This window comes from Gorilla gorilla, chromosome 18 (genome assembly GCF_029281585.2).
Source record: "Gorilla gorilla gorilla isolate KB3781 chromosome 18, NHGRI_mGorGor1-v2.1_pri, whole genome shotgun sequence".
NCBI classification, from domain to species: Eukaryota; Metazoa; Chordata; class Mammalia; order Primates; family Hominidae; genus Gorilla; species Gorilla gorilla.
In genome coordinates this window covers 81142535-81153084 of record NC_073242.2, presented here as the reverse complement: position 1 = coordinate 81153084, position 10550 = coordinate 81142535, and the positions used below count along the sequence as shown (strand labels likewise).

The 10550-nt window shown below is 39.9% G+C and overlaps 1 long non-coding RNA gene across 1 annotated transcript in view; it reads left to right on the top strand.

Moving 5' to 3' along the window:
* The first annotated feature begins 663 nt into the window (after nucleotides 1–663).
* LINC02911 (long intergenic non-protein coding RNA 2911) overlaps nucleotides 664–10550 on the top strand; it is a 43655-nt gene continuing 33768 nt past the window's right edge. The window contains exons 1-2 of the long non-coding RNA XR_010131456.1: nucleotides 664–767; nucleotides 4152–4270. This is a non-coding gene — a long non-coding RNA (long intergenic non-protein coding RNA 2911). The remainder of the gene's footprint in view (nucleotides 768–4151; nucleotides 4271–10550) is intronic.

Sequence of the window (10550 nt, the reverse complement as noted above, 5' to 3'; positions counted from 1 at the left end):
ACACACCATTCATAAGGCCCTCCCCCTCTTACAAAGACACTGTTTACACCTCCACGCCTTTGTGCTGTTCTCTTTATTAGAACTTCCTTCTATAGTCTCTTTTCCTTGCTATTCTTCCTCATTCTTCAAGATTTAACTCATACTTTTTTTTTTTTTAACAATAAACCTTTGTTTGTAATTCCAGAGTGGTATCTGAGGGAGGTCATGTTTTGTGCTCACATCAGTCTTTGTGCATAGCTCTCTGCTTATCATAGGACATTGAAATGATCTGATTGTGTGTTCTTTTTCCATTAGAAATGTGTGCTTTACAAAGACAAGGACTGTATTTTGTTTATCTCCAAGCACTTAGCACTAGACTTGGCAGCCTACTCAGTAAGTGTGTGTCAAACTGAACCATTGTGTTTCTAGAACCTTCTGACCATGTGATCCATTCATTGGTTCATGAGTGGAAGTCTACTTTGATTACCAGACAAAGGGGAGAACTGGAGTACTTACCAAGCCAATAGAGATTAGCTGGTGGTTGTTTACATATTCAACTGAATAAAAATCTCTATGTTTCAAAAGTCATTTTAACATCTCCTGTGTTGCTTGCATCATAATAGGCATTATGAGCAACCACTAATGACCAGGCAGACCACCTGCCCTCAAAAGATTTGTTTTCTAGAGAAACAAAGCTAAATCTAGGTGCTGCAAGAAAAGTCACAGCCTTGGGGTTTCAGTGAAGAGACAGCCCAAATGCTCTTGAAGTAGTCAGAAAAGTCTATAGGGTAAGAGACACTCCAAATGCCATCGGAAAATGGCTAACATTTTGAAAAATACAGATAGGGAAGAGGTAAACAGGAAGTGGGAGATGATGCTTTCTAGCCAAAGGAATATCACAGGCAAAGACATAGAAAAGTCCTGAGTATAGTTAGGTAACATGAGCGCTCCTGATAGTTCACAATCTGACCCTAATGTGACTCATCTTCCATCCATTACCCCCACTTCCAGGCTCCAGCCACCTTAATTCCCTTCTCTAATCTAATGATTCACAAAAGAGTCATCAACAAAACTATTGCTGGGCCACCGATTGCTGGGCCCCATCCCCAGATTTCAGATTTAATAGTTTAAGTGATGCTGTGATCTGGGGCCGCGTTTGAGAACTGCTGCAAAACTTCCCTTTTAACACCATCACGGCAAAGACCTGAAGGCATTCTCCCCACTCCCACCCCAGACACTGTAGGAGATGAATTTCAGAGCTCACCCAGAGCCTTGGGCACTTTGCTTCTGGAGGAACAACTGTCCTTGGAAATCACAGCCAACCGTCCATTGGCAAAGCGGCCACCACCATTTCAGTTGCAGAGCAAGGCAGTGCTTTCCCATCATCCTGGCAAATGAAAGACTAACTTAGACCATCTGGTTCTGTAACACCCTCCTACACCACTGCTTAAAAGCAGCCGAACATATTTTCTTACATTTTGTCAATAAAATATTGCTCCCCCAGGCTGTCGGCTTGCCACATATGCAGCCCTTAAGCAAAGTGGGAGCAGTTAGTGGTGGCATCAAGAGGACAGCCATGGGCAGAGCCCCTCAGCCTTTTGCTGTTGACTCTCCACAACCCCCTCTTCTTGGAGGCAGACCCTTAAACTGATGCCTCGAAATATTTTTAAAAGCGCAACCAAATATATATGAAGACCTTTCCTGGCTGCTGTGCCTTTTCTGTCCTGTTAATTTTGCTTGGCTTTAAAAGAGTGAAGAATCAATGTCTAGCATTTCCAATGACCAGGTAGAGTGTGTACACATTTATTAAGATTAATTAAAAAGTAACAAATTGTAAAGTAATAACATTAACAACCAGTAGAAAAAGTGTAGACATTTTGACAGTCTTTTTGAATTTCATTAAAAGATGGTAGTGACAAAAACCCCAGAGACTATTTCTACTTTACTAAAGAAATAGGTCACAGATTCAATTACAGTCACTGAAGCATGGACTCAATCTATCATGGCAAATTAAGTACATTTTAGCAACCTACTTTCCTTTAAAAATTTTATAGACACTTTCAGTGGAAGAAGAAAGACTATAGGAAAAAAAAAAGAAATTGCAAAACCAAGTCCCACCCTACTCCCCCACTAGGCTTTGAGTAAGCATTTGGCTTATTTGCTTTGGGTATAAGACAGAAAATCATTAAGAAATACTCAGCGTGCTCACAATTATTACTCTTCACTCTTTCATGGTTTAATGATGCAGATTTGGAAATGGGAGTGGGAAATGGCTCCAAATTAGAATCGCTAAGTCTTCAAAGTAGGGCTTTGTTCTCCAGGCGGGGCCCCACCCCCCTGCTTTTAAAACAGGACTATTTGTACTCTATAGCTTTTATAATTTTTTTTCTTTTTTTTTTTTTTTTTTTTTGGCCTTTGAGTCTCAGCAGAACCATTGAGTTCATTTCTGGAAAGATAAACAAATAAATAAATAAGACTTGTGTGGCCTGTGGACACATGGTTTAGCAAAGTGCTGGTACTGGGAGAAGGAAACACCATTTTGCCCATAACAAAACTGGTTTCATGTTGACAACTGACGTTTAGGAAGGGCCTCTTGCCCAGCAGCGAGCAGGGACCATCTTCGAGACACACAGCCACACTAACTGCCAAGTGTGGAGGACTGAGATCCTTATGTGTGCCCTTTGACAAGTAAGAACCTAGGGCTGGCTGGGGCCTTCAAAACCCAGGGCAGGAGTCTTAGGAATCTTCCTGGCCAGGAAGCCTCAGGAGCCCAGGTGTAGGTCTTGCTCCTTAATGACAGGGTCAGCAAAGCCCCTAGTCAGGTCGGTGCTGGTAGTGCTTAATCTGCTGCAGCACCACCTTTCTCTTAAACTCTGACCGGTCTTTTCCGAATGCCTCTGTGTAATGGGCACAAAGAAGTAAGCAATCGCATGTGCTCCCCAGAGAAGCATTATAGTGCTTCATGCATCTCTAAATTATCTTGCTATTGCCCAATTAAATCAGAACCTCTCGTCGGCCAGGCTGAAGGCTAAATTTACTGATAGAATCTCAGTAGAACTAACTGGCAGAATTAAATTTTTAATTTTAATTGCAAAATTGCAACTCCCTTAGAGATTAGGTTTCACAGCAGCTAGTACTCTTCAAAATATTGCAAATACAGAGGTATTCACAGCCTACTTGCTTGGTAGTATCTCTCTTCATAGATAGATAAATGATAGAGATGATATATAGATAGATAGATAGATAGATAGATAGATAGATAGATGATAGATAGATGATAGATAGATTTAGAGATAAATAGAGATAGATAAAAATAGAGATAGAGATAGAACTGAGTCAAGAGCTACCAGGTCTTCTTACAGTACCAGCTCTTTGAAACTACAGAGTTGGTATGTCTACCTGTGTGCTGTTTAACTCCCATCTGTGACACTATTCCTGGAAAGGGACAACAGTGAGTTTGGGGATGACTCATGAGACCAGAAAGGCTAAATACTGGCAGCAAACTGAGGCTGCAGGTTCTCCATATAAAGATGGTGAACTCACATTGGTACTCATGTGCAGTAGCTATACTTGTCCTGAATAGATGAGGGGACAAAAAAAGATGTGTATTTAGGTGGTTGCCTAGCCTCCCACTTAGTTTAAGATGGTGTGCTAGGTACATTTCCTCTATTTGTCCTTCAGCTAAATTGATAACAGTAGCAAAGCCTATTGCATCTTCTGAGTTTAAGCCTGTACTCACTGATGTCCCGGTGCAAAAAAACAAATCAAAAAACTAAATATACCTAAATATATTTATAAATGTATAATATATTCAGTAATGTTTAGCATATAATAATTTCATATGCTAAATACAATTTTACACTGTATTATGAATTACATTCAGTGCAGCGAGATGGTCATACTGTGAAAGGCCCCTGGGAACTGAGACCAAAGGGAGCGTTGTTCCCATCTCAAGTTCACCAGCCAAGTGTAGAAAATGCCTGCAGGATTTAAAGCAAGGTGCTGTCCTCAAGCATTCTAGTTTAGCTGTTCCAGAGTGGGCCAAGTTTTGATAGTTGTTTTTTAAGCTTTGTCAGGTGATTCTAATGTATAGCACGGTCTAGTATCATTGATTTAAGTTTTCTTTCTCTTTCTGTATTTGCTGAATTTGTGTAATTTAAAATCACTTTCAGTGTGACTCCCTTATGCCGCTCTCTCCTGCCATTTGGGCAACAGCCAACTTCCGAGACCAACCTTGTTTCTGGAGAAGCATTCTTCCCACATGGGAAAGGCAAGGATGGTGCTGAGCCTGGTGAGTCTCTGTTCCGGGCCTTTGACTTTGCCTGAACACATATTTGCTAAAACTAACAAAGCAAGACAGGAGGTGGGCTGTCCAGAAGGACAAGTGCTTCACTTTGTCACCTTCAAAATGATTTTAAACCCCTGAGATCAATGCTGATAAGATGGATATTTGAGATCAATGCTGGACAGTATGAAGCCAGAAACTGGTGGGAAAACCTCTGGAAATACATGAGATACAGCTCAAAACTCTGGATAAAATCCATCTTTCTCTTGTTTGAGTTTTTAAAAGGTAGAATCAGATGGTGCACTAGGCTTGGTGTCCTTGGGAGATGGCCTAGCATAATGGTAGGATTACAGACACAGAAGCTAATTTGTCTGTGTTGAATACTCACTCTGCCACTCACTAAGTGACTTGGGGCAGGATACTTAATTCCCGTATGCCTCACCTTCCTCATCTGCAAGATGGGGACACTAATCATACCTACCTTATAGGCTAATTCTGAGGATTAAATGATTTAATGCATGTAAATTCCTTAGTCTGGTGCTTGAGACAGATTGTGTGCTGAAGAAATACAGCCATTGTTCTATGTATTATCAGTGGCATTATGTAGGGTAACTAATTGCTGGATGACTCATTCTATAACTTCAGTTACATTTTCTTTTCCTAGCTTACATAATAGAATAAAACATATATTTTCAGAGGAAAGATATTGACGTCCACCCCTGGTGGATCATCGGTGAGGCAGTATAGGAAAGAGGGCTTGGAACTGGAAGACTTGTACCTTTCAGCTACCTGTGGGTGACTTCGGGTCAACTCCTTGGCATCGTTTGAATCCAAGTTTTATTAAGTTCAAACATAGGTTTTCTTTATTTTCATTGCGTCCTTTGCTGAGATTTTCACTAGGCCTTATGAAAAACTCTTCATATTTATGTCACACTTTACAGATAACTTATAAATCCTTGCATTCAAGCCTCATGCTAACATGTTGAAAAACATACTCTTATCCCCAATTTACAAATGAAGAAATGGAAGTCAAGACTTTTCCCAAGGCCACCAAACTGGTTAAGTGGCAAGTAGTTAAGGCTCCCAAGTTCAGCAATGTTTCTAATAGACTGTAAGTACACCATTTTCAATAAATGGCATATGGGAACATGCCTAGGAAATTATAGTGTGCAATATAAGTGGTGTGTTTTGTCATTATTTGGGGACTTTCCCTTTGATATTATGTAAAGGGAAGGGTAGCACAGAAATAACAAGCCTTAGTATTATAGTCAGTCACTCATCATTCATTAGCAGTGAAGTTGGTGCCCAGTGACTGAATCCCTATTCCCAGTGTTGACTTAGGACAGACATCATACTATTGATGTCTTTTATCATTTACCCTTCTGTCCTTTGCTGATTTTCACTTTAAGGTGATACACTGATGACCTATTAAACAGCGATCTTTGTCCGCGTGGAAATTAATTAGCTGATAATTGTCTGGAAGATAGAACAGTGACTAAGAGTTTGGAAAGTAGAAGGAAGTTCTCTAGGAAGTAGACTAACCAGAGGTTTTTTGGTTGAGTTATTTCCTTCCATCTGAGTCTCATTCTGTCTTCCCCTACTCCTGCTCCCTGAGAAGCTCAAATATCTCTTGATGAACTTGGCATAATAACCACACACAGCTGGACGGCAATATGGCTTGAGAAGGAGGGTACTCACAGCCTGTGATGTTAGATGAGCTTCAATTTGTTCAAACTACTTGCTGTGTCAGTCTGACTCCAGGCATCAGTGTGAAAAATGGGAAATTTAGTTACCTATATAGATAGTAATAGCAACAGTCATACCTTGAAATTTTGTAATATTTTTGAAGTTACTATGCACTCACGTTTCAGGCGATTGTTGCCACAGTTTGGTGGAATAGGCAGGTTTATTCTTCTTATTATAGAGTAAACAAATCTCGGACCTGGGGAAATGTTTGACTGGTACTGTTTTACAGGGGCAGACTCATGTCTTTACTAACTCTGCCTTTTTATGTGGACACTAATCTTTTGCCTACCCAGGACAACCACTACCAGGACAAACTATTCATTTATTTTGTAAAAATAGGCCCTCTTTATGGTGGGGAGCTCTTACATTCCCAACTACAAATATTTGTTTACAGTTACAATGCATTTATCAGATCTTATACCCTGGACATGATTGATTGATAAAGGGTTGGACATCCAACCCAATGTAGGCCAATCTCTTCCTGGAATTTTTCAAATTGGAAATAGGAGATAGAAGTTTATAGCCATGGAAGCTTAGACAGCCATGTTTTTCACTATGTTGTGAAAGCTGGTTTGCATGGAAAGAATGAAGCCAGCAAACAGAGAAGCAGAGTTGGGAAAAAGAGAGAATCCTGGTGGCATTGGAGTCCCTGGTCCCAACTATTCTTAAGACTGTGTCCATTGGGAAAATTATCCTTCAATAAGGGTTTGTAAGAGTTTTTTCTCTCAAATTCAGCTCTTTTATAAAGTGATGATAGGCATTGCATTTCAGAACCTTTAGATCTTTAACAAAGTGTGGCAACATTGTCGACTTTTATTAGAGAGTTCTTAATAGTTTATTGTGCAAATGAGGCCAATTAGCCAATCTTGAAAACAGGCATATGGATCCATGTATACCATCTGGGTTGTGCAAAAAGTTCAGAGTGTACTATATGGAGTGCATTAGGCGAAGATCTGAGAGAGTTGAGACTGATGAAGTGGGAAAATGGGAGGTTGGTGCAAGCGAGCTATATGTAACTGACATCCATTTATTTTGTTAAGGTCAATGTAGAACCTGTTTTTTGGTAGGTATGTCTTTTTTTTTTCTACAGCATCTTAAAAACTATACATAAAATTCTCAGCAATATAATTCTTACATTTGTGAGCATTTACATTAACAAACACTTTTATGCACATTCTTGCCTTTATTTGTCACAAAACCCTGTGAGATAGGGAGGTCCTATCACTCCAAACGCTTGTAGTAATGAGGACAGAGGTGCTTGAAAAAATTAGTGGTTGAGGAGACAGAGTGCCCTTGGAGGTTTCATTGGATAGTACTTCTTGAAGATGTTTATGTAAAGGACCTAGCAAGTTTTCAACCTAAGTGGATGTTTTTGTTTTCGGTATTTTTTCCCACCTCTTAACACTTGCCTGCTCTAAATGTCTGAATTCTCCAGGGTTATTGAGCAATCCTCTGCTTTTTAGGCATCAGGTGTTGCTCGTGTAATATCTATAAATTTAGTTTTTAAGTTTTCTAAAGCTAATGCTTAAGGCCTTCTTCAGAACATTTTACAATGGTTTATTGCTTTTTAAAAATAATTGTGTATCAACCAGGATTGTTCTAGTACTCTTATAAATTTTTATATATTAAAAGAGACAATGTTTTCTAATTTGTTAAACTCCAAAAAATGTAGGTATATTTTATGATTTCCCCATTTTCTCCTTCTCCTGGCTTTCTTTTTGTATAATGTACAGCTCTCCCACTGTTAGCAAGGAAGGTTTGAGTGCAATGGGCTTCAGTGTAGGAATTCTGATTGGGTTAAGACAATAAGTCATGCCTATCTTCCCAGCTGAGATTGGTTCAGGAATGGACCTTTAACCCCGTTTGAGCCAACGACAGGGTGAGTCACAGGTGAGAGGACTTCAGGAAGAGGCACTCTTTTCCCCAGAACAATGTGGTTCAGTGGGACCCTATGAGACACGAACCTGCTTAGATTATTTTGTTACCACAAGGAAATAACCTGGATGAACTGAAAATATCAGGTGAAACTAGCTGTCCTCAAGGACTAGATCCATGATGACATCTTTTGGAACTAGAACTTCTGGATTTTTCCATTATGGGAGCCAATCCATTATTTTTGAGGTTTAAGCCACTTTGGCTGGGTTTCCTACCTTATACAATGTGTATTTAGCCCTCATAAAAGCATGTGCTAGTTCCCTTCTCTAATTTCTCTCTTTTCCCTACTCTCTTCCATGACCTGTCAGAACTGGAACCTGAAGGCCATGTTCTTGGCTATCTCCAGGTTTTACCTGCTGTGCCTACTTAAGTAAATAAATATCCTATATTGACACTTGAATAAGTAAATATCCCATGTCGTATATTTGTGAAAGAGTGATGATGAAAGTAATATTTAGCCTACAGATTGTTGGGAAAATCAAATGAGACAATGATCAAAAAAGTACCATACCAATATTAATTAACTTTCTGAACAGTGCTAATTTAATCTAGAAATTGTTGTCAAGCCAATTTCCCCTAATTTCTTTCCGGAGAAAAATTTATAATGATCTAGTAATAGACCTATAACCAGGAAGAAGCAAGAAGGGTTATGTGCACATAGGTCATAGGTAGAATAATAAAACTCTAGTGTCATAATTATTTTATGTATGGCCTGATTTAATGCATTGTGGAATGTTCCACTGAATGAAATCATCTTGCAGACTGTAAGCAGCAGACTAAGATATTAAGAACTAGAATTTGTACACTGTGATTGATCATATTACAATAATTTAGTTCAAAGTAGACATCATTATATCTCATCTAGAATTTCCTTCTAATGTGAGAAAATGTTTCTGAATGGTAAATTTGCTCAATTTTGCAGCAGCTGTTTCTGAGCCAGAGACCCTTGCAACTCCCTGGGGCTGGAATGCTGGAGGTTCTGGAAGCTGGGCAGCACCCTTTGATTCCACTATAGAGTGGGCAAGTGCCCTAGGCTTTCCCCTCCAGCCTAACTGTTGTCTACCCCAGGTCTACCGTTTTCAGGAAATGCTACACAGTTGTGTAAACAAGTTCAAAACCAGCTGCATTTTTCTGGTCTGACCGAATAGGGCTGTTTAACATGGAAAAGACATTTACTGGTGAGTCCGCCTTTGTAGTTAAATTCATTCCGATTGCCCCATCTTGTGGGAGAAGGAAAAATAGCCAGATTATTCTCCCCTTTGGGTGTATACCCTAGAGGAAAAAAATCAACCCATTTCTCTCTCTTTATCTTTGTCTATAAGCTCTTCTCTGTCACATGATACATCCCAAATACATGATTCTGAAGAAAGGCCTGTATTCCTCACATATTTGCAACCTGATTCCCTTTCTTTACTGATAGGAGACCAGTATGTGATGGTTGCATTCAGAAGTGCTAGACAGAAATTCGTTGCTGCAGGGGAGAACTCAAGCTCTGCCACCAGAATGTAGGCCCAAGTCAGAATCCATTTGTGCAGGTCAGTCTCTCAAACTGCTGAGTTATTCTCAGAATCCTGGAACAACAGTGATCACTCTATTTCCAGGTATTTGAGATACTCTCCTCTTCTTAAGCCAGCCTACCTTGTATTTCGCTCACTGGTACATGGATGTCTATTCAGTGGAAGAGTAGATGGAATCAATTCATGTGTTTGTTCATTCACCAATTTACTTATTTATCCATTCATTCACCCTTTTAACATTTTTTTTATTTAACATTTATAGGTTGAGAATCTTCCATATGCCGTGTACCATGCTAGGTACTAGGGAAACAGTAATGGGCAAAACAGCCACATAATCTACCTTTATGGAATTGGCACTTTTATTGGAGCTGGGTACACAGATACTAATTAAAGAATCAGACACATATATAATGGAAAATTGTGATAAGTCTATGGAGGGGCATTAAAGGGTACTATGAGACCATAAAAGAAAGACCTGATGTATGGAGCCTGACCTTTCAGGATAAAGGGACATTTGAGCTGAGATCTGAAGAGTAGACACTAAAGGAGAGACAGGGGCATGTGGCAAGAGCATTACAAGCAGAGCCTGTGAGCTGGGAAGAATGCAGTGGCTGCAGCAGAGAAAAAGGAGAAAGAGTGGCTCCCAAGAAAGCTATAGAAGCAGTCAGAAACCAGATTATGTTGGGCTTTGAGGACATATTAGGAGTTTGGCCATCTGACCACATGGGTTGCAAATAGAAAGCACTGCTCTTTCATCAAACAAGGCCGATTTAGTCTGACCTTCCTTTGCTCTGGCTCACAGCAGTTGTGACAAAGGAGCCAAACCAGTGCTTTCTGGGTGTCCCTATCTCCTTCTCGGCCAGCAAAACACGATAGGTTCCACTATTTATGCTGTGCCCATCCATTGCAACCTTTGAATCACAACTACATCTTTATAAGTTGCTGTGTAATTTCTCAAATTACAGTTTCTTTGTGGGGGACCTCTACGATTTACCTAGCACCTAAGGGTGTTTGTTTGTGGGTACAAATGACTGTTGATTCTGTCTCTAAGCGACAAAGAACAGCTTGCCTCAGCAAGCAGTCAGCCT